Source organism: Rhinolophus ferrumequinum, chromosome 13 (assembly GCF_004115265.2).
Source record: "Rhinolophus ferrumequinum isolate MPI-CBG mRhiFer1 chromosome 13, mRhiFer1_v1.p, whole genome shotgun sequence".
Taxonomy (NCBI): domain Eukaryota; kingdom Metazoa; phylum Chordata; class Mammalia; order Chiroptera; family Rhinolophidae; genus Rhinolophus; species Rhinolophus ferrumequinum.
The window spans coordinates 30,173,742-30,199,977 of NC_046296.1; positions in this window are offsets into that span (position 1 = coordinate 30,173,742).

The window sequence follows — 26,236 nt, forward strand, 5'->3', positions numbered from 1 at the left end:
GCATGACATTGTGAATGTACTAAATGCCACTGAATTGTTCACTTTCAAATGGTTAGTTTTATGTTATATGAATTTCACCTCAATTAAAAAATACATATGCCACCCGACAGATGTACAAAGCAAGCATTCGAATAGACATTTCACAAAAAGTAAACTGTGATACCCAATAAACTTATAAAAAGATGTTCGACGTCCCTAGCAGACAGAAAAAATTGTAAATTCCATGAGATAGTTTATGTCCATCAGATTAGAAAAAAATTAAACAGAGAAGTAGCACCTGCTTTTGGTGAGGATTCAGGAAAATGGTTACATTTAACAATGTCACTGAAGAACCAGCTCAAAATGGTCCTATCCTGTTTAACAAGATACTGAGTTGCTTTTCAAAGACAACAGGCCAAAACCACAAGTCATTCAGCCAAAGCATGAGGAGAGAACTTTGACCTCCAGCTACACCCAGAACCAAATTCTCACCTGTGCCCCACAGAACCTCAGGACTAGGACATAACCAGAATTTAAACATTTGAACCCTTTCAGAAGCAAAGAGTTCATTGTCCAGGAAGATCCAATGCTGAAGCCCCTTACCATAAATGGCCAAGCTCCAAAGTCCTCCAATTAAAACGGGCTCTGCCAGTGCTTCTGCATACCTGTTCCCCCTACACCCTTAAAAATCCACTCTGAACCCTCGATGGGGAGTTCAGGCTTTTGAGCCATAGCTTTCCCATTCTTCTTGTTTAGTGATCTGCAAATAAAGTGACTCTAATTTCTCTACCTCAATTCTCGGTGTTTAGTGTTAGAGGTGGGTGGATGAACTCTCTGTTTGGTAACACAACAAGCTAATGGAAACGTGAATCATTACAGAATGTTTTTAAAGTAATCCAGACAGATCTATGAAAATTAAAATTGTATATACCTTAATCCTATTTCTGGGGATTAATCTCAAAAATAAAAGAATCAAAGGGATTTCCGGTCAAGATGGCAGAGGAGGTAGGTAAATGCTATGCTTCCCTCCTCTCAGGACCACATCAAAATTACAACTAAACTACAGAAAAACCATCGTTGAGAATCACCTGCAGTCGAGTTAAACAGAACACTTACAACTGAGGATATACAGAAGAAGCAACCTCGAGACCAGTAGGAGGGGCAGAGATGCAGATGGGTTGGTCCCACATCCATGTGTGGCAGTTAAAAAGAGAGGGAGGTACCCTGAGGGAGCAATGTGTCCCAGCCCCACATCAGGCTCCCCAGCTCAGGGTTCCAGTGCCAGGAAGAGAAGTCCCCATAACCACTGGCTGTGAAAAACAGTGGAAATTGTGGCTGAGCGAGTGAGATAGAAGGTTACTGGAGTCCCAGGTGATCATCTTAAAGGGCCTGTGCATGGACTTATTCTGATGGACTCACTCGCTCTGAGCTCCAGCATTGCGGCAGCAGCTTGAAAGGTACCAGGGACATACTGGGAGGAATTGAATTGTGTGGTTTCGGGGCAAGGGCTGAAGGGGCAATTTTCTTCTAGACAAAAGTCCTGGCAGAAGTCATTGTTTCTTTGTTGAGTCCTACCCCCTCCCAACCAGCAAATTTAGGCAAGCGCCATATCTGACTCTCTATTAACCTAGTTGACACAGTTTGCCCTGCCCTGGTGATTTATTAAGACCCTGTCCCTCCCAACTTGCCCACCCAAGTCACTTCCAGTGGCTTTTCCATACAAACAGCCTGTTTTGGCTCATGCTTTTGACTTTCCTAAAATGTTGCAAAGGTTCACAACTCCAAACAAGCAGTATCTGGCTTTGGCATGCCCCATACCTCTTGCTAAGCATTCCCCAGCCTGGCACTAGTGACAGCTGGCCTCAGTTCACAGTTTAGCCTGTCCTAGGCCCCTTCAAGCCCAGCACAAGTGGCAACCATTTGCAGATTGCTTTGTGGCCCCATGCAGGGCACAGGATGCAGTTAAACTTGGCCTGTGGCAGGGCCCCTCCCAGGATGCACTGGAGCTGGCACACCCAGTGGCCGGCTTTGGACCACACTGGAGCACCACCCAGCTGCCTCTGCAGTCAACACTTACAGAGGGCAGACTGTGCAGGCAGCCGTGCCCTTCGAAGATAAATCCTGCTCCATAGGGTCAGCTCCTACATAGCACTTCCTCTACTATACTCAAGGCCAGTCCTCACAACCAATCAGCCCGAGGGGCAATCCCTTTCACTGACATGCAAACAGCAACCAAGGCTCAACTACAATAGGAGAACGCACACAAACCACACAATGGACACTCCTGGAGCACCAGCTCAAGTGACCAGGGAGACTGTGCCACTGGATCCCACAAGATACCTATTACATAAGGTCACTCTACTAAGACCAGGTGATATAACAGAACCCAGTAATCCCACTTGAGGGTATTTATCCAAAGAAACCCAAAACACTACTTTGAAGGGACATTGGCATCCATATGTTCATTATAGCATTATTTACAATAGCCAAGATATGAAGGCAACTTGAGTGTCAATCAATAGATGAATGGATCAAGAAGAGGTGGTACATATATACAATGGAATATCACTCAGCCACAAAAAGGATGAAATATTGCCACCTGCAACAATACGGATGGACCTGGATAGAGGTTACTATGCTGAGTGGAGTACCGTATCTTGCCATGTATAATGAGCACTTTTTTTGCCCACATTTGTGAGGGAAAAATAAGGATGAGCATTTTATATATAGGTAGTACTAATTCCATATCTATATACATGTTTTTAACTCTTTTATTTATGCTTATGAGTCAAAAGTGTAATTCTAGAAATCAATAACAGTATCCATATGAAAATAATACCCTGGAATACGATAACTGGTTTTGTCAAACTTACAACGAACTTACAACAACGAAGAGTTCCTGCCCTTCTATGATGCATAAACATCGTAAACTTGCTACCAGTACATAAAATTTCTTGTACATTCTATCTGTTCTTGTGCTTCATAATTATTTGCTACATAAAATTTCTTGTACCACAATATGTTAAAAAATAAATGCTAAAATTCCTTTATAATACAAAAAAAGTACCTAAATGTAAACAAATAAAAATTTGAATTACAAAATTGAAATGAAAGATGTTTTTCCTGAAAGTATGGGTCAAAAACGAGGGTGCATATTATACACAGCAAACTATGGTAAGTCAGACAGAGAAACACAAATGCCATGATTTCACTTATATGTGGAATGTAAAGAAAAAAATAAATGAACAAACAAAACAGAAACAAACTCATAGATATAGAGAACATTTTCAGGGTTGCCAGATGGGAAGGGGGTTGAAGGGATGGGTGAAAAAGGGGAAAGGATTAAGAAGTATAGATTGGTTGGTATAAAGTAGTCATTGGGATTTAAAGTATCGCATAAGGAATACAGTTAATAATATTGTAATAACTATGTATGGTGTCAGATGGGTATTAGATTTATCAGGGTGATCACGTCATAATTTATATAACTGTTTAATCACTAGCTATACACCTTAAACTAATAGAATATTTTATGTTAGCTGTGATTGAAAACAAAAATTATTATAAATAAATAAATAATAAAAGAATCAGTAAGTGACAAGTAGTTTTACTGAAACACAAAGAATTGGAAACAAAGGAAATGCCTTCAATAGGAAAATGGTGAAGATCAACTGAATTGGAGGGGTTTTTTTCCCCAATGTCAAGTGACAACTAGAGAAGTATATATAATGCATTTATACACATAGCATACATATACAGAAACACATACATATAATATATATACATATAACATAATCATTATTAATAACTAATGTAAAATGTGAGGAACAAGATGACAACTTTAAAAGGAAGATATTTTCAACAAGTTTACTGAATTAAAAACAAGCTCCTCTTTTCAGACTTGAAATAAATATATAAAAGATTTCAAATTGCTGGTTTACATAAGATTAATGAGTCAATCAAGTGAGTTGAACGTACTCTTCATATTGTTGAGGTCTCACTGCAGGGAATTCATATTTGTAGGATGTCAATAGGTGTTTATGGGATTTTGCTTAAAGAAACACATCTGATCCAAGAGAAGAACTCTTTAATAATACAAGGCTATCTCTAGTTGAATAACACAGATGAAACAAGATGGCATGAGCAAGAGATGTCCTCTTAATCCTGAACTTCAGATTCTACCATAGAAACACAATCTTGAGAATAATTAATGTCGCCCCATAACTACCCCTTAGTGCCCTTTGGATCACAACCATAGGCGAAATAGCAAGGCAGGCAGCTCTCAGAGAGATTCGTAGATGGTGTTGCCACACTAGAATAAGAAGTTTATTCCCAATGAGACCAAAAATCTTGACAGCAGTAAAACCATATTCATTAAAAGAGGAAAGAGATTATATTGATAAGAATTCATATTTTCATAGGTTTGAGGTGAGATATTTTCATTACCATCAGATATAAGAAAACATGAAATCATATTGAGGAGACTTTTAAAACAACATTATGTCATTAATTCAGGAAATGTGAATTGGAATATGCCTTCTTGAGTCAAGCCAATCAATTAATTTCTGTTTACCCAGCAGCCACCTGGTGCCCAGCCCTTGGCTGAGCACTGGGAAGGATGCAAAAGAAACTTCTGACAGGATCCTTTCCTTTAAGAGGATTGCAATCTATTTAGCAGAGAAGATAAAAGTAGTATCCAGGAGATAAGTTGAAAACAATTAAGCTTTGCCAGCACAATTACAGGAGAGCAGATCATCCGCATGGACAAAGTGTGATCTGAAGTGAGCCTTAAAAAGATGGGTAGGATAAGCAAGACAAAGGACTGGAAAAGCCACAAAGAAGGTGGCCCTGGAAGAGGCAGTTAGCACAGCACATGAGGGGCGGGGGAATAAGGCAGGACAAGTGCGTGAAATGAAACTGTGCAGGACCTAAAAATCCAGACAAAGGAATGTGCATTGTATGACGACCAAAAGGAGAAACATTAAGGTTGGAATTTGATCCTTTGCCTTCCTGTTCCACAGTCACTTCTCTTACAAGACACAGATCTTAGGTTTCTTTAGTTTGAGATGAGAGTTATTTAGCTTTTCCAAATCCTCTGAAAATAGCCCGGACAGGCCATTTTGCTAAGACTATTATTACAACCAAAACTTGTCTTCAAAGCACAATGAATTCCACTGTTTATATGTGTGCACATTACAAAAGGTTTCTCCTTTCTCTTAGTTGCTGCCCATTTCACCTCACACAATCAGCAGTAATAAAAATCTTCACTGATGCTCAGCCTGGAAACTTTGAGCCAATCTTGACTCAGACATACGGTGTTAGGGAATAAATCTCTCCCTGAGATTAGGGTCCTTAGGGAGTTCCTACTGGTATGCGGCCTATTTCTCAAAACCTGTGATCTTTGTCCAGGCCATATGACTAGCCTTCTGCCTAGGTTTCCAGAAGGTATTCTAACTCCATGGTTCCTCTTGTCTCCTCTGGGGTTGGAGTCCTGCCCTGATCTTGCTTATCTGCCTGGGGCCTAGACCTAGTTCTCAGACCAGTATTCTGCTCCTGGTGCCTGGACTCTTACAGTTCCTCTTTCAGTACAGCTAGATCTTTCTGGAATAATAATAATTACATGTACTACTCTTAATATGACTTACACCAGAGATTTTTGCTGCCACAGCTACCCATCTAACAGATTGGACCCCATGCGTATTTGCCAGCCTGGAATTTTGAATTCCAGTTAGACATATGACCTGACCTACGTGGTGAATACTGTGATGTGTCATCCATCCCTCTTCAATAAAGGACAAGTTGTCCTAGCTGCTAAGTATGTTGTTAGCAGACAGTCTTCAGTTGTTAGCCCCTTCAGGGATCACCCCACTTGCAAAGAGTGGCCTCACTCAACTTCAGTTCCCTTTTTGGAGTGGTCCACATACAATGACTGGGTCACTGTGAGACTATAAATATCTAAGCATCCTGGTCATACTGTAAGAGGCGATCCTACCTCTAGAACTCTCTATCAGGTCCTCCTAAGTAGGCCTGTATCACAGCTTGACCACTCCTACTGCTCTGTCCAGACTGCACAGGTATTTATCCCCAGGGCATTCTCTCACAAACACCCCATACACAAAGCACTGTCTCAGCGTCTGCATCCGGAGGAGCCTAACTTATACCACACTATGACTTGGTTTCTCCCCTCAGCACAAGCACTTGTGCTGCATATTTTTGTCTCACTGCTCTTTTCACTTTAGTTCACAGGTAAAGCATGACTTTTGGTTGACAGTATAACAATTTCTTAGCTAAATTTTGAGGGACCCTTTTTTAGTACAATTTTCTATAAAATTAATTTTTCTCCTATAAATTGCTTATCTAGATATGGTCATATGCTCATCTTTAGAAGATCTGTTATAATTTCAAGTACCTTAAAGTCCAAAATAAAGCTTTTGATAAAGATCATAGTTTATATCTATACAGTTTTAGCCTATTTACTGTAACTGAACCCAAATATGAAAGACTCAATGATATTTAGCTTGGAGTAGGGGCCACTTATCTCTCTCTTTTATATAGAATATAGCAGTACTCAATTATAATACTGTGGTTCACACTAGAAAGCCCTAGTAGTCGTTTTGGAAAATGTGGGGACATTTTTGGTAGTTATAATGAAGGAGAGGGTCCTTTCGGCATTTAATGGGTGGAGGTGGGGGATGGTAACCATCTCACAATAAGTGAGCCGATCCAGTATACAACAAAATACTAACCTACATCTTGAATAATTTTCTATTGTCATGACATACAGTCATATAGTTAAAAAACCCATCATGTGAGCTAAGGGTATAACTCCATTTTACACATAAATAAAGTATTTTTGCCACAAATTTAACATACACTGAATTTTCTGAGAATGCAACCACCATGTAATCAAGGGAAGATGATACACTATTTTGTTCATAACTTTACCACGAGTTATACATTGTTTGGTAATGCACTACGCTGATGGCAAGGCCACTCCTGTGTCTGAGTAGCCAACGTCTCATAGTTCTACCAGCAAAGGCCAGTCAAGGCTGTCATACACATGGGCAATCATACACACCTCAGCCATCTTTGTTCCATCATCTGGTATAGGCCTCCCGAGACTTCACATCCTGATATGCATATTACTTTATATAAATCATGCTCCTTTTCCTTCTCTGTTACATTACAATTAGGGCATTATGTTGATTATTTTAAAATGTATGTGTGTAGTAAATTATATTAAATATGAATTTCATCTCAGGATAATAAGAGGAGGTACAAAATGTTTATAATAAAGAAGATTATCAGCTCAGATACGGTTGAGAAACATCCATGTAGGATACTTTGTCAATTGTTAAAGAAATCAATTTATATCATTTTTTTGACATACAAAAAGCTATATATGTTTAATGTGCACAACTTGATGAGTTTCCAGATAAGTATTCACCCATTAAACCATCACTACACTCTATGTCATCAACACATCCATCACCTCCAAAAGTTTCCTACCACCTTCTTTAGTTATTCCTTTTTTTTTCTTTTTAGTGATAACAACATTTAAACAAAGATCTACCGTTAACAACATTTTAATACAGCTTTTTAAGGCTGTAATCACAAAATACTGGCGTTAAAATATATCCCTGATCACTGTTCATATTTTAATTCATAGTAATTAAGACATGACAATAAATTGCTCAAGTGAAACTAAAATAAAAGTATCTACGAAATTACAAAATAGTTTTTTTTTTGCCATATTTCTCTTCTGCCCATATATTCCAACAGAGGAGGCAAAGTTATCTCCATATAGAGTCAATGTTCTATTTCTTGAGTCTTTTTAACCAGAAATTTATAAAATATAAAATGGTTTTTAAAAGGCATTAGTAAAATAAAACTTATGCTGTACCAGCAGGCTAATGACATTTGTCTCAAGTTATTTGATAAGAAAAATTCCAAAGCAAACACAAACACTACCTGTAGTTACCAAACCATTGAGACTGTGAAAAGAGCTGCATCTCACAGATTTCCCTATTATATTACCACAGTTGTGCTAATAAAAAATCAATAAGAATATATATCATTAAAATTGGCAAGCTTGCTCTTACTATGCCATACAAAGGCTTTTTAAAAAATAAGACATTTCTTTCTATGCTATCAATTTTAGTTAATATATAATCATCACTTAAATGTAATTTTAAACAATGGTTATACCTTTTATTTAAAGTAATATTTCTGAAAGTTCAAAGTATTTCTTTCCCCTAAAAACCCCAAATGTTGAAGTATTTATTTCTATTTTATAAATAAGGCCAAGAAGGCTGCCCTAGTCATTGAAAAGAAAACAAAACAAAAACAAAGGCAGAGCTAGAGACCATACAGACCCGGTACACTCGACTCCATCAACTTCTCATTACAGTTCTCATTACAACTTCTGAAAATTAAGAAACACTGTGCCTAAAAAGTATTAGCATTTTGGTTTGAATTCAACAAGGAAAAAGTTAATAGGAGATGAAAAACTCTACAAAAAGAAATGATGTAAAGATGGCAGAAAAAGAATAATTTCACTTGCCTAGAAAGCTTCTTGTATTTTTAACAAATTACTTTTCACCGCAGAATAATTCACGGTTGCAATAATGTCCAAAAATGTAAATCTGTTTATTTGATATACCGTTGACCCTTGAATAACCTGGGTTTGAACTGCACCCCTCCACTTCTTAGATTATTTTTCCCCCCAATAAATACAGTTGCCCTCAGTCAGCCCTTCTTTTCACATCCAGGGATTCAACCAATCAGGAATCCAAAACTATTTTTGCATTCCTGATCGCTGTTTTCCTACTGCAGATTCCCAAATGTGGAGAGAAAATACTGTTTTCTGTCCTTGTTGGTTGACTCCATGGATGTGAAGGGGAAATGTATAGACAAAAGTTACACATGGATCTTTTGACTGTGCAGGGTGGGTACCCTTAACCTCTTCGTTGTTTAAGGGTCAACTGTATCATGCTCTGTTCTTCCCTTTGTACCCAAGAAGTCACATGTATGAAGAGGAGACCTGCCTCTTGGAGAGACAGCCTTTTACTCTTGATGACCTATTATTCTCCCTTCAAAGCAGAATTATTTCTGATGCTGCATAAAAATATTTGAATCTCACCTTGACATTGATCACAGACTTTTTCTTCAATAAATCAGAGGAAAACACTGTACTTACTTTACAATACTGGGATTCCCTTCTCCTGGACCACTACTTTGAGTATTCGAACAACCATTCTTGTTCTCACCATCTCTAAACCCCTCTCCCTACACACACACTCACACACACACACACACACACGCACTAACACAAACACAAACCTTCCCAATCTCCACTAAGAGAGGAGAAAAAATACATATTAATCAAGTATCGATATATGGTTTGTAATTCTTACTCTTTTTTTTTTTAGAGGATTTTTTTTTTTTTTTTAAAGATTTTATTGGGGAAGGGGAACAGGACTTTATTTGGGAACAGTGTGTACTTCCAGGCCTTTTTTCCAAGTCAAGTTGTTGTCCTTTCAATCTTAGTTGTGGAGGGTGCCATTCAGCTTCAAGTCATTGTCCTTTCAGTCTTAGTTGTGGAGGGCGCTGCTCAGCTCCAGGTCCAGTTGCCATTTTCTAGTTGCAGGGGGCACAGCCCACCATCCCTTGAGGGAGTTGAACTGGCAACCTTGTGGTTGAGAAGACGCGCTCCAACCAACTGAGCCATCCAGGAGCTCAGCGGCAGCTCAGCTCAAGGTGCCCTGTTCAATTTTAGCCCACTGACCCATGTGGGAATCGAACCGGCAGCCCTCGGAGTTAGGAGCGCCTGAGCCACCGGGCCGGCCCCCTTACTCTTTTTAAGGAAGAATAGATTCACTCAGTTACTCAGCAATCAGAGGCAAAGTTAGTTGGTTTATATATTTTATTGAGGGCTCTCCCTGCTTTCTGCACATCTTAATATTCTTTAAAAGGAGGAAGGGGTATAAATTCTATAAGTGTTTAACTACTATGCTGTATAAATAAAACTAATATTGAATATCAACTGTAATTGAAATATTAAAAAAAATTAGAAAGGGAATGGGGTTGATTAAAGCAAAAAGACATTTCAAGGTGGTACCATAATCAACACTCATTATTAAAAAAAAATATTTCTTGCGCACATATTAGATGCTAGGAACTCTATTTATATTACCCTACTTATTATATTGCAGAGATGAGCAAAACCAGACTTAGCCCCTAGCTTCATATCCACTGATCAACTAATTAAACAAAGAAAAGCATTATACAAAGTATATAATACAAGGTGCCATGTCCGACCATAAAAAATCAAGATGGGCCTTGGAGGTATCAGGGAAGGTTTCCCAGAGGAAGAGAAGAATGGATTGTCAACTAAGGTTAAGTAAGAGGTGACCAAGTAAATGGGTGGAGGATGATGGAGAGATAGGGTTCTCTGCAGAAAACAAAAACATTTCTCAATGGTCATATAGTAGAAAAGAGAAAGAACTGGTTAATGAACTGAAAGATGTCCAGTGTGTTTGGAAGACAGCACTTGAGTTGAAGCTGATTCACTGGAGGTCAGATTATACAAAGCTTTGTGGGGCTGGAATAGACTTTTGGTCTTTATTCTTAGAGCAACAGGAAGTCACTAACGAGTTTATTTATATGTAAATTATAGAAGGGTAGGTTAAGAAGGGGGGGGTGCAATTTGTGAAAATAATTAGAAATAGAGTATTTAAAAGCGTTCGATAGATAAATGCAAGTTAATGTTTGTTGGAAAACTTTTAATAACAATCTACTTAATCATCACATTTTACAGTTTAATGTCAACAGCCATGATTCTATGGGGATAAAGAGAGAAAAAAGAAAGACAACTGAAAAAAATCTGAACATAAGTATGTAAATTGAATTAAATTAACTGAATTGAGGAGAATATACATATATAAATAACATATACGTATTTTATATTAATACTAAAATAAAGGAAATTATTTAGTCTAACAAAAAGCTTAAAATTCCACATTAAAATAATTCCACATTAAAAATACAATAGAAATGTATAAAAACCACATATTTCATACATTTATAGGCTAATACTTGCTACACAGAAGAGAATAGATAGCACATTTGGAATCTCAAGGCTTAAATCCATGAAGTTCCCCTAAGTTTTCAATGTTACCATTTTTATCTTCATCGAGACCAGAATCGTTTCTAGCGGCAGAAAGAAATAGACTTATTTGTTGGCTGAATTAATGAACTTTCCCGAATGTTTAATATACAATAAAGCAATCTAGGTAACTTAAAAATATTGTGCCTGTTCATAACAGCTGCCATTAATAAGTTGGAGAAGAAAAGCAATGCACATATGTTTGCCTTTTCTTTGCCTCTGAGCATATTGGGAATCCGCATTTAAGAAGGGAAAGAGGGAAGCTCAGTTTCATTCCTCTATTGATCTATCAGACAAGAACTTAATCAATCTTCTTTATAAGCTATTAAAGCTGAGCTCGAGAAATGAACTCACCTGACGCATTCAACATTGATTGCCTCTTTCTAAGAACTGAATATGTCAGTCTTATCTACTACTACAGCTGTGATTCAATTTTTAAGGGACAAGATTTTTCCTTCATTAGTTTCCCCAAAATGCTTCAATTAAGAAAAAGCATTTTTGATAGTGGTCCACAGTAAATAACTAAAACAAAATGAAGACCATAACCCTCCATTTTCAGTCACAGCCTCCAGAGAAAACGAGACATCAGAGGCATATGTTCATCAAAGGAAATTCAGCACTAGTCCCAAGATCCTGCTCTAGCGTGAATTCTGAAGAATGCTCTGGCAGCATAAACTAACGTTGAGACCTTAAGCTGAGATAAATCTTAGAAATTCACAGGGAAACTCAAGGCAGCCGTAAATCTGTCTTTACTGCATATACATTTCAGCCAGGGGCTTCTATATGTAGTATTAGGTTATGTGACATCCCATTCAGCATCTAACTGCCTCATAAATATAGGCAGAGAGGTCATTTTGTATTTACAGGGCACTCCCCAAGTGCTAGATGCTATATGCAGGAGTGGGGGCTACATTCTCAGTTTATTAGGAAAGGTTAATAGCACAAATCCTCAATGACCAGAGACAGTTCCCTTTGGCTCAGCTTTCTGGTTTCCATTTCCTTTTTCTAGGTCCCTTAACAGTCAAAAATTAAATACTGGGAGGAGCACAGTAAAGAGTTGTCTCTATAGTGTTCCAAGGCTCTTGGGCGTTTTCCCCCACTTCATTGTAGAACTATTGCCAACTTCCTCATATCATATGAAGAACATTTCCTCTGGATTTTTTGTTAGTTTGTTTTCCTATGGTAGATAAGAGGGGAGAAAATATTTAGTCCCACTCCCCCACCTCCTCCACCCCGACTTCTTTATTTTTCTATATTGCTTACAAATACAGCACAGCTCCTTCATAGGCTGTTGGGTTTCTTTGACAATAGCTGACTTTCATAGGCTCCCCCATCATACTCACCTGAATCCGTTCATATCATTCCTAATGAATTCACCCACAGGCAGGAATTATGGCAAAGTACAGAGAGAAGCAAAGAGCCTAGGGCAACATTACATATCAGAACTGTCTCCTGAACCCTGCCCAACTATCTTCTGGAAGCTTCTGTAAAGCAGATTAGGAAGGGATTAGATTGAGCAGCACTGAGAAGCCAAATGGACACTGGCTAGTTGAGCTCCTGGCTTCCAAGTCTTTACTCAGCCCCAGCGCCCTCAGCCTCATATAATAACAAAACAATCAACCTCTGCTATTAAAGGTGCTATTACATGTGTGAATTTCCTTAGAAATCCAAGGAGTTAACTACCTCAACATTTCAGAATACCTAATACATTCAGGAAGATGGGATACAGTATGGGCTCTAATGTTTATTTATTGCAAAAGTCAAGAATAGCTGGAAGTCCATTAAGAGGATGTTCAGCAGATTATATTAATTTGTAATTAATTTTCGGTGGTATTTATGAGAGAACCCTTTAATCAGCATAATTCAGACTTTGAAAATTATAATATTAACTAATATTAATTAAATAATAATTTATAAATTTCAATAGTTTTAATTATCTTTTGATTAAATTACCTGTTAGTCAATTCCACACTGCTTTTGATATTAATTAGCTAACTTAAACATCATCTACTGAAACTACTCCCCTGTGGATTAAGGCACACTGTCTAAACAGGTCAACACTGAGATTTGTAAGTGTGACAATTTAGATTGCATGATTAGCAAAATTAATTGTTTAAGGCACTGGCTTTTTCATTCTCAATTTGCCAGCAGGTAAGGTCTTTAAAATATGCCCTGGGTTTCCCTAGGCCCAATTTCTGAGACATCCCACATTCTGTTATTTCCCTTCTCTTCCCCCTCACCCCTACCTTCCTTCTCTATCCTATTACAGAATATTCTAATCTTCTGAGACCTAAATTACTGTCAGCCTATTAATCAGCCAACAAAATATGTCAGAGGAAAATGAAGTTGCAACCCCACCTCCCTCTACAGACAGATCCTTCACCTCTCTCTCAGCACAGGGTCTCTGCCAGTGGAGCTGGGACCTCAGGGCCACAGCCCAATTTAGGTCTCTCCTGTGCAGTGACAATAAGCCCAGATCTCATTTTTTTAAATGTTAATATTTAATTTAAAGCCACCTACCCTCAAGTTCTCAAAGAAAATGTATCTTTGATTCCACATGTCACCCGTTCTCATTGGCTGGAGCTGCACTACTCCTGGCCCCCACCCCTCACCCCCAGCACTCCATTCAGAAGTTCAGATCTTTTTAAATGGGTCTTTTGAAGCCAGTTATCAAAATGACAGTTTCTCTTAATCGTGACTATCTTCAAGAAAGGCAGAGGCTATATGCTAAACAAAGGAAGACAGGAATTTTATTTTTGCCATGTGAAACATAAAATAAGTACACCAGTTTCCAGAAACTCCAACTGACCATCTTCTCTTAGGAAATACCACAGAAGTATTGAAGCTCCACACCACCTAATAGGACAAAACTTTGTTCCCAGATCATTCAATTGTGGGGGGAAAATGCTCACCAAGAAGGTGTTAAAGACAGTTTTTACAAAGAAAGGTGCAACCTTTTAGAGTATTCATATTTTTCTATATATTATACTCTAAACAATTTCATCTCAGAGCTTCCCCTTTACCGTGATTAATGAGGATCTGTTATATTCCAGCGCCCTCCATCTTCTCTGGGACGGTGTATGTTATGTGTTGCACTGGAGCTCAGAATAGTGTATCACATGAACATAAAAAGCAACAACCGTACATGAAGTAAAAGAAACATGTATGCCCTGAAATTTCATAAATAAACAGGGGAAAAAAAACCAGGAATTTGTAAAGTCCAAAGAAGGAAACAAGGAAAGTCCTTGACTTATGTGAGTTCATATTCCGGGGCGGTTAGACCTATTGGGGCAGCCAGATATTAGTCAATCAACCAATTAACCAACAGTATTATTTTAGATAGCAGTGAGTGTTTTGAAGAAAACTAACATAGAGTCAGAGTGCAGAGTAACAGGGAGGGCTAGACCTACTTGAGATGGAAGGTCAGAGAGGTCTTTTCTGAGATGATATTTGAGAGAAAAGATCTAGATAAAGTGAAGGAACAAACCACATATATTTGGAAGCAGAGCCTTCCCGGTAGAGGTGACTGCAAGAGCAAAGGACCTGAGGAAAGAGCTTACTTGTGTGTATAACAGCAAGGGGGCCAGTGTGGCTGGAACACAGTCGAATGGGAAGACTAGAGCCAGATAATGCAGGGCCTCATAGGTCATGGAGAGAACTTGGCCTTTTGTTCTAAGTGTGATGGAACAGGGGGGTTACATGATCTAATTTAAATTTTGAAAGAATTACTGTTTTGTGAAAAGCAGACTATCAGAGGCCAAAGTGAAAGAAAGGAGACCTGTTAGAATCTCCTGCTGTAGTCCAGGTGAGAGGTATGGTGACTTGGAGATGAAGTGAGAAATGGTTGGATTCAGGGCACACTTTGAAGGTAAAGCCAACAGGATTTCCTTATATACTGGACAAAGGATATAAAATAAATTATCTAAATAATGCAAGAAAGAATAACTCAAAGAATATCTTCATATTGATAAGTATTTTAGCCAAAATGGAAATCACGGATAGAATACAAAATAAAGGCATTTTGATAACTAGAAAAATATAGTTCTTTCACTGGTGAAAGAATGGTGGATGGTTCTATAAATCATGTATTCAGAATTTGAGTTAGGTAGACAATTACTTTACAGTTCTGCAGATGTACTTTTATTGATTTAACTTTAGTTTCCTCTTCTGACCTCTGTCCCAAATAGTAGATGCTACTTGATGCAATTGGAATAAAGTTTATAGTAGAAAAAAGAAATTAAAACCATAGCTCCCAAACCTCATTTCAATAATTCTTTTCAACTTCAGTAATCATCAGCTGCTTTGCCAGAGTTGCTGACTAGATGACACAATTGATTTAAATTTCCATTCCTCTTTTTTTCTCTGCTCATATTCTAGAGAAGGGACTATATATTGTGAACTGGCCCAAAATCAAGCATCCAAATAAAAATTAAGATGAGATGTTAGCACATATTCATGTGATAAAATGACTGTTATTCTTAGAATTATCTAAAGTCCAAATTTTAACTATAAAATATTGTCACATGATTTTTAGAAAATTTTAAAGAACTTGTCACATATAACTAATAACAGTATGTAAATCTGGTCAAGTTTATTGACATAATTATTTTTATTTTTTGAGATAAAGATGATATGTAATATTATTACACAATTTGACTTATTAAGTGTTATTAAATAAGAAATAAAAATTGACCTTAAAAGCTGAGCTAAAAGTATTGAATTTGAAAGTGTCCTTTATTTATTTTTATGCATATGCCTATATCCCTATCCTTACATATTTCAAATTTTCCCACACTACCTAATTATTAGATGTAAGATATATAGATTTATCTCCTTTTTGGCTTTTATCTAAGGTTTTACATAGCTGGTAATCATATGTCAACAAAATTGGTGATTGTACCTTGACTTGTAAAATAAAACTCATTTTAAGAGTATCATAAATCTAACAGAGCGTGTCTTGTGTTCTGATTGTTAGAAAATTGGATATTAAACACCAGGGAAAAACTGATTTTCTAATCTAATACTTGAGTACGTACAAAAAGAAAAAAGAAAAAAAAAAGCATTACCTGGAATAGATAGTTTAACTGATCATGATCAATTTGAAGTGCTTATTGCTTAAGTAAATGACCTTTGGGTGATTTCATTAGCTCCACATACTACAAAAGGTTATATCTGAATTAAATTTTATGATTGAGTCTAGGCATATAAAATCTCAAAATAATTTGAATAGGTGTTAAAAACACACACACACAGATTCTTTCTGACACAAAGAGTGGACTTTGAAAATCCTGCTTGGCATTGAGTCTCTAATTGTTGGCTTTATGTGTGAGTAAATATTTGAGAGAGAAATAGCAATGTGCTGGTATCATCATCACTTTGATGTTTGTGGTTAGGAAATGACTTTAAAATTAGCTACCATTTCCAACTTTTTAATTGTACATTACTTTTTACTGTAAATTGCTGTAAATAAGATTTGGTCCCACTGGATCTATTTTGTTTGATGAAGTCTCTTTACCTTTGTAGAGTTGCAATGCCCTATTATGGCTTGGTTTTAGTTCTCCTTTTCCCTCTTAAAAATGCTACAAGGGACGGTGCGTATTATTTTATTAAATTATGATATGTCTTAAATGCTTGTGGAAAGAATTTTACATGCTTCCTTGAAACATACCAGGCAGGAGAACCAAGAATGGGTGTTTGAAAAAGACATTAGACATAGATACTTCTAGTCTTCATATGTTATTGGTAGATAAAATAGGGCCAAATATCTTCTTTAAATACCCCCAAATTAAAAATGGGATTAGAGAAAAAAAAGTAAAAATTTATTTCAAAGAAATTAAACTATATTTTTATCCAAATGACCTTGAAACCAATATGATTCATTTTCTTGATATTTCATTCTCTTCAGTCATTGATTTTTTTAGGATATTTGAAAAACACCAAGGTAGTCTTTTATATTAGCCTGTTTTATAATATTAATATGTCTCTTACTTAAAAGTTCAGGACCACTTTTGTATTCATTTCCATTCTTGTAATTTCTCCTCCATCTTCTTCTTTCTTTCTACTGCAGATCATTTCACAATGGGGGCCAAAACTCTGTCTCGACCTGTCCTGAGTCTTCTCTGGCAGTCAAGGATAGTATCTATGGCAGCAGTGGTCAAAGGGGAAGGAAAGATGATATGATGTTACCCCTTGGTAGTCCCTTTCTCCTCTCTTTCTTCCTCTCACTCTGGCATCCAAAAAATGAACTTCAAAACAGACTTCACCACCTACTGGACATGTAATCACTTTGCATCTTTGAACCTCAGTTTGTTTGTTTGTTTTTTTCATTAAATGAGACTCAAAACTCCTGCTCTACTTACTTTACAGGTCTGTTAAGAAGTCTGCTGAATTGAAAGTACCTGGTGAACTAGTTGTTACTTTGCCAAGTTTAAAGGTGGCTACTAAATATTTTATTTTTTTAAAAAAGCAGAGGATCAGGTGGAAAGGGTGGAAAGCAGAGGTCTGGCTTTTAGTTTGGACAGTGCTTCTTCCTGGTTGTATGCTCATGGGTACATCACCCAACTTCTCTGCACCCAAATTTCCTCATCTGTGCAAGGAGTAATAATGATATCACTACCGTGTTTCCCCGAACATAAGACCTAGCCGGACCAACAGCTCTAATGCGTCTTTTGGAGCAAAAATGAATATAAGACCCGGTCTTATTTTAATATAAGACCAGGAATATAATATAATACAATACAATACAATACAATACAATACAATACAATACAATACAATACAATACAATATAATATAATATAATATAATATAATTAATATAATATAATACGAGGTCTTATATTCATTTTCACTCCAAAAGACGCATTAGAGCTGCTGGTCCGTCTAGGTCTTATGTTTGGGGAAACACGGTAGCTCACCTATCACCTCCAAAAGATGGTAATAATATTTACCTCACTTTTACCACAAAGATTGAGAAAATGATTTCAAAAGTTCTTTGTGCAATACACAGAAAAGTGTCAAACCGACTCTATGGAAATTGTGTTTAATAGGTACCGTCCTAACTCTTGTTACATAAAGTATAGGATACTCTTCTTTAGTGAACAGCAATGATTCTTGAGGAACAAACAGTATAACCTTTTAATTTCTGAAACATTGGTAACAATTTTTATAAATTTCAATTATGAACTTAGCGTTGCACAGTATGATTTTGTGATTATTAAATTAGCAAGTCAATGGATTAATGGTATACAGTAAGACAATTTTTAGGCTTCTGTGGTTTGATGGGTTTAAAACAAGAATTAAAAATAAAACCGACATAAGGACAGTGGCTACCTTTAGGAGAAATGTTTGGGGAGTGATTGGGGGGAAGGGAGTTTCTAGGGTGCTGGGAATGGTCTTTTCTTGACCCAAATGAGAACTGCAGGAATATTCACTTGGAAAGATTCATTAAATCTGTGATTTGTTTTATATGGTTTGACTAATTGTGATATAATTTGAAACTAAAAAGTTGTAAAAATTGAAAAAGAAAACTAATGACAATTTTAATAAAGTTCCAAATTTACAGTGCTTCGTGGCAAACAGGGGTTCAACATTCGTTTATTTTTTCCATTTATTTTAATGACAACAACCCATTCACACTGAATTCTCACATATATTGAAGGATGTATGAATGAGAGGAAATATCGGACCTTCATGTCAATATTATCATGATGCGGTTCTTATCATGAAGTGGTTATTCATCTTGCACATTATACCATGCACTAACCCATTCCTCAGATCTGATATTTTCATATAATTTAGCATAAAGGATATGGGATAAGCAAGTCCCATACTTTTTGAAGATTAGGAAGATAATTATTTTGGCCACACCCTATAACTTTGGAAATTCTATTTTTCTCTTTTTTGAAAAAAACAAACAAAAAAATGTTATCCTCTTCCTGCTTCCACCCTCTCCCCTGAAATCCTACCAACTCAAATATTAAAGTTATAATAATACCGTTTTACAGTGGCAGATAAGATTCGGGTTCTGAAGCTAGATTGCCTGAATTCAAATCTCATGTGCCCTTTTTATTAGCTCCACGACTGTACAATTTTGCCTCAGTCCCTTCATCTGATAAATGGGTATTAGTAGGAGTACCTAAGGTCACGGTCGTTATGATTGAATACATGCAAAGTGCCTGTGACAGTGCCTCACACACACATAGTAAATGTTTAGTCAGTACTCTAGAAATGAAATCATCGTTTTAGGGCTACCCTGGCTCTCCTGAAGCCCAGGAATTCTTTCTTATTTAAGCAAGTTTTTCACGTGCTTCTTTGAGCCATTGTCCTGCTTAGGAATAGATACTGCTAAGTATTATTTATGTTGTTGCATTTTCTCTGGTCACTTGTGACCTAAAACAGACCTCAAGAGAAAAGCTATTCTCTTTTCATGATATAAAACTTAAAACACTTTTGAGTGGCTGGCTCATTAAAAAAAAAAAGAAAGAAAGAAAAAGAAAATCATTTATTTTTTGACTTTGAAATACCGGAGGCTTTGCACTCATCACCACCCCATTTCTACCCACCTCCTTCTCTGGGAGCATAATCGGACATTACATTATAAAGTTATCTTTTACCAGCCAGCCTCATGCCACACAAATAAGTGTTTTTTAAACCATCTAGAAAACATTTCAAAATATTTGGAGTAAGTCACTTTGTAGCCATGTTGCTTTGTTTGTTTCTTGGTTGAAATGGAGAAAGGAAGGGAAGAAAAATGAGAATTTAAAGATTTTATCATCACTGAGAATTTAACCATCACTATAGCATTCATTCAGGTGCTACAAATCTTAGACTATAACTGCTAAAAGGAATCTAAGAAAATATACTAGCCCTTTTTTTCAGATAAGGACACTGAGTTTAAGATATTCCACCTCCTTACCAAAAGCAGTCAGGAATAAATACAGAATAAAACCAGGTTTCATGCCTTTGGCCCAGCATTCTCTCTTTCATTTTCTTGTGATCTCCCAGCTGAAGTGGCTATGCTATGATATCTCAGAGGAAAAGTAATTAAGAATAACTATCCAGACAGCTGAACAACAAAGGTAAATGGCTTTTATACATCAAGGTAAAATCCAGTGAAAATACCACTTCCATCTTTAGCTGTTCAGATAATTAATATTTTCAGAGTGCTTAATGCATAATCACATATATTTAATAATTCCAACAACCCTATGAGAAAACACTTTCTCTTACAGAGAAAGTGTTCCAAAGTCACAGAACAAGTAGTTAACTCCCAGGCTCAAGCTCAAGTCTTCTTTAAACACTGACTTACATTCTTAAGCAAACCACTTAACAATTATTGACAGTATTAAATGCTTGGTGCAGGAAAAGACAGATAAAAGAGCTCAAACCAGGTAAACAACTACACAAAATTAAGTTAAGCACAGTGATAGAGACGTACGCAGGGGGTGCAATGAAAGCCAGAGGAGAGGGTCAGAGAACTTTTTTGGAATATGCAATGCAAGCTAAGTTTTAAAGAAAAAGAAAAAGTTAACTAAAGAAGATCCAAGATGGTGGAGTAAACACTGTGCCTACGTTCTTCCATGAGCACATTAAAATCATAACTAAATTATAGAATAATCAACATGGAGAACAATCTGAAGTCTAGCTGAACAGAAGTTCTAAAACTGAAAATATAAAGAAGCCATGTTGAGACTGGTAGAAGAGGCAGAGATGCGGAACGGGACCCCCACCTGTGTGTGGCAGTTGAGACTCAGGAGGGATATCTCAGCCACTTTGGTTCCCCCTGAAGGAGTGAGGGACCCAAGTCCCCCCACCCCAGCCTCCATAGCCCAGAGTACTGGTGCCAAGAAGAGCAGCCTCCACAACATATGACTGTGAAAAACAGTGGGGATTCTGACTGTTCGGATGAGACCGAAGGCTGAGGGAAAAGCAGACAACCTCTTAAATGGACTCACTTGCTTGCAGGCACTCACCTTGGACTCCAGCAGAGGGTCACTCGTGGAGGGGGACCTCAGAGACATATGGGGGGCAGACTGAGGTGTGTGGCTTCAAGGGGAAGGACTGGAGGACAGTTGGCATTTTCCCGGTGAGGGGGCTACCTTCCATGCAGAGAAAAGGCAGGCGCCATCTTTCCTGTGTTGAGCTTAACCCCTCTTGCTACACCTGAATTGGATTGACCTGGTGAGCTCTGCTGCTCCACCCTGATGATTCATTGGGATCCCACTCCACCCAACTCATGCACAGCTGGAGGCACTTTCTTGGTGAGAGGCCAGCCTTGCCCACATTGCACTCTTTCTTGTAAAACTACCATGTTTCCCTAAAAATAAGACCTAGCCAGATCATCAGCTCTAATGCATCTTTTGGAGCAAAAATTAATATAAGACCTGGTATTATATTATATTATATTATATTATATCATATTATATTAAATTATATTATACTATATTATTACTATATTAAAGACCCAGTCTTATATTATAATAAAGTAAGACTGGATCTTATATTAATTTTTGCTCCAAAAGACGCATTAGAGCTGATGGTCCGGCTAGGTCTTATTTTCGGGGAAACATGGTATCAGAGTCCACTGGCCACAAGCAGGTGGCAACTAGCCTCAGTGTGCTCTAAGACTTTTGCTGAGTGGCTCCAGGATCAGCACTGACACCAAACCAGAATTTACATTAACCTGGTGACGACAATTTTTCCCACTCTAGAGACTCCCTGAGACCCTACCTCACCTAAATCGTGTACTATAGGAGGTATTATTAGTAGCTGAACCTTAAGAGAGCCAGCAGGTGGCACCAGGCCTCGAGTGTCCTGGCTTTTTGCAGAGCTACCCCAGGCAGCTATCCTCAGTTCACAGTATGGCCTCTCCCATGCACCTCTAGGTCCATCACAGGCAGTGAACAACTGCGAATTGCTTTGCAGCTCCTACCAGAGAGCTCCTGACCAGACACAGGCAGTGGCTGACCTAGCCCTGCACCAGAGCCCCTCTCAAGAGGTCCCCGAACCAACATACTTGGAAGATGGCTTCAGACCACAGCAGAACACCACCCAATTAGCCCCATAAATGGCATACACAAAAGGCAGTCTCAACAGTCACTAGAGCCTGCTGGGGTGAATCCCATTCAGTGAGGTAAGCCTCCTGAACAGCAGCATATGAGCTGTGGATATGTCCAAACCCCACTGCCAGTCAGCCTCAGGGTCAATACCACCCATAACATGCCAACAGCAATCAAGGTTCAAATATAACAGGAGGGCACACACACCCCACACAAGGGACACTCCTGGAACACCTGACTAAGTGACCAGGGAGACTGTGCCAATTGACCCCACAGGACACTTACTACGTAAGACCACTCAGCGAAGACTGGGAGACATAGGAGATCTACCTAATACATAGAAACAAACACAGGGAGGCAGCCAAAATGAGGAGACAAAGAAATGCATCCCAAATGAAAGAACGGGAAGAAACTCCAGAAAAAGAACTACACGAAATGGAGGCAAGTAACCTACCAGGTGGGTACTAAACTAGTCAGGGGAATCACTTCCTAAATTATATAAATGTCTAACCACTATGCTACACACATGAAATTAATACAAAATAATATTGAATATCAACTGTAATTGATAAATTTAAAAAGGGAGAGAGAAGGGGAATAAGAGGTCCAAATTTCCAGGTATAAAATAAGTAAGTCATGGGGATGTGATGTACAACATGGGAAATATAGTCAATAATATTTTGATAGGATAGTACAGTGTCAGGTGGTTGCTGGACTTACCATGGTGATCACTTCTTTTGGTATACAAATGCTGAATAACTATGGTGTACCCCTGAAACTAATATCATATTGTATGTTAGCTATATTTTTAATAAAAATCTTAATAAAATAACAAAAAAAAATGTCAAAGCACTGAAAAAAAAGTTAACTACACCAGGCAGGCTGTCGAGGGACTAAAGAACATGGAATAGCAATAATAACAGCTACTTTATGTTGAGCACTTGCTATTCTCTGTGTTTCACCCACTTGAACTATCCTATATAGTAGATACTATAATATTCCCCTTTATATTTGAGCAAAGAAGAACCAAAGAGTTGAAGTAATTTGTCCAATGTCACACAGAGCTTAGGTTTCAATTTAGTCAGGTTTCAGGAGTCCACGTGCTTAATAACTGCCCTATCTCCCACCATTCACACCACGTGAGAGAGTGAGAATAGTGCTTGATCAAGGACAGGCCAGTTGTCTGAACTGCAAAGATAGAACATGCATGAAGAAGGGGCGTACATTAAGGCTGGCAGGATGGGCAGGAACGAGGTCTTGATCTGCATTCCCTATGAGGATGCCTCAGTACTTGGTGCTTGGTGCCTGGCTCTGCCCTGATGGTGATGGGATGTTTGCCACTAGAAAAAAATTGCCATGGAAGAAGTATAATCCAGTTTACATTGTGTGGAAATTAGTTTAGTTTTGGACATGATAATTTTGTGGTATGGTGAGAGAAAAAGGAGAATTATCTGGCAGTCAGTTGAGTACATAGGTTTGGTGCTCAAAAGACACATGGGGTTTAAGTTTGGGGGACAACATTTGGTGTGTGGTAGATGGGATCATGGATGTGAATGAGAGAAGCTGGACAGCACTTTAGAGGTAAAGGAGGAGGAGACCAAAGAGGGAGCCTAGAGAAATGGCCATTTAAGGAGGTGGTAGAAAGAAAGTGCCCAAGAGACTGCTTAGAGGGAAGAGAAACCCACAAAATCTTGGTGTCACTGAAGTCCAATGGAAACGGAGCTTCAAAGAGAGAGAATTGGTCCATAATATCAATTACTACAAAAAGGACAAACAAGACAAAAGCAACCTGGAGGTAATTGTTGACTTTACACTCACCATCACATTTCTTCGAACCATTTGACAGCCAAACACCATCCAGCAAAGATGCAAATGACTCCTTTGATTATTCGATTTGTTTATATATGGAATCGCCACCGTGTACATAATTATTTACTGCTCCTTGAAGGGAAACTCAGGAGGAATATGAAAAAAATGCAACTTACAATTTATTAGGCCATGCTGCACACAATTAGAAAAGAATCTCAACAAACAAGTTGAATATAATAGAGCTATGTGAAATTGTGCTATGGCGAAAAAGATAATGAGTTAAGTAGAAAGCTTCTGACATATAAACATTTTATAACAGGTATTAAAGAAGTGTTTGCCAGATGGAAATTTAAGAAGTGGTCAGTAGCATCACAGGCAGGGGGGTGAGCTCACAAATTAATCCACTAACGCATCTTTACTATGCATACTCTAGGCTCCATGTTGCCAGGAGCACTGTAGTCAGTGCCCCAAAGTACAAGGTCAGGTATTGGACAAGATGACAGGCATTACTAATACACAGGCAAAAGCAGGGGTCCTCACACACATGGGTAAGAACAAGGGATCCCATGTCAGAGAGATCAGGGATGGAGTTCCCTTTCCACCCTCATTAGCCTCCAAGCAAGTTAGGGAAATACTATAAGCTTCAGTTTTATAATTAATTCTATAAAATATTCTACTGTTTCCTGATACTATCATAAGGAAATAATAGCTAACATGCATTGTATATTTGTTATATGATTTGTTATATGCAATATAACATGCACTGTTCTATCTCATTGAATGATCACATCTATCCTAATTCTATGTGACTATCATTATCCCCTTTCTCCAGATGAAGAAACTGAGGCACAGAAGGGTTCCGCAATTTGTTCAGGAACACAAAGACAATAAATGGCAGAGTTTGCGTATTAACCTAGATGGTCTTGGCCTGGAGGATGTGCTTCTATACACCATACTCTCCTGTCCCTCAGTAAGCATCGTGGTGGTTCCAGTAAACACAAACATCTGTTTCACAGAGGAAGAGGGATGGGTTCGATAGGATTTGCACAGGCAGAGAGTGTTCCCAACAAGGCAGCCGTCCACCAAGCCCTTCCCAAACCCAGGCACCTGGGCAGATTAAAATTCCTATGGAGACACACACACACACACACACACACACACACACAAGTAATTATATATTTTTTTATCTGTATGTGTGTGAAATAGAGCAGAATTTTAAGGAAAAATATAACTCAAGCAACTATGGTGATGCTTTTTCTGGCTCAAGTGAAAGCCATGTTGGTGGGAGTAGAATTTCAACTCAGGCTTTTCCTCTGCTCAAAAGCGAACAACCTGTCAATCAGCAGGGAGGCACCTTACCCAGGAGTGCCAAGGCAGTCACCTAACTGCTCCCTACCAATTTAGTTAGGGATTCATTCTAACTCTTATTTGAAGTGCCTAGAAATTAATGTAATATTTCCTGTACTCATTTGCATTGCCTGCGGGCTGGAAGCGCCCCCTGCGAGGACCACCGAGTTAGGCAGGGAGCTGTATCCAGGGCAACTCAGCACCAAGTTAAAGCAGGAAGAGCCCTTGTACAGTGGAGCTGACATTGGGATTAGGATCTGGTCTATGAGATCGTGCCCAGCTGATAAATTGAAGTGGTAATTTGGGATTTAACCAGATAGAGCAGTAAACGTATTAGAATGAGGACAATCCAAGGGGAGCAAAGACTAGGAGAAGAATACAAGTTAGTGAGTGAGGTTTTGTTTTGTTTTGATTTTTAAATTCCCGTCTCTTCTTTGGCTTTGCATTTGAATCCTGAATTTGAGCATCTCTTCTGCTACTGCAAATATATTAGTAAAGTGGATTGCTTTTGTTAGTCTAAATTGCTGTCTGTTTGCAAATACATTTCAAGAGAATGCCACTCGAGAGAAAGCTTCTCTTGGACCCAAATCACAGTGTCTATAAGTAACTCTTGACCTTGATGCATCTGTGCCCTGCACATAATGAAAGTAGGTGCAGAAGCGGTTGAAATCTTCTCAAACTATTCATCTCTTATTGATTCACTTGTTCTATTGTGAGCAGAGAGACACCTACACACTAGTTTAAAATTAGGAGTTCCCAAGACTGTGATGAATGAAAGAGACATGATTTGCTCTCTGGGATTTAGAAGTACAGAATTTTCTCAGCCAGGAGTTGTTGGGAATCTTATTATACTGGCACATCCTAAATGACATCTA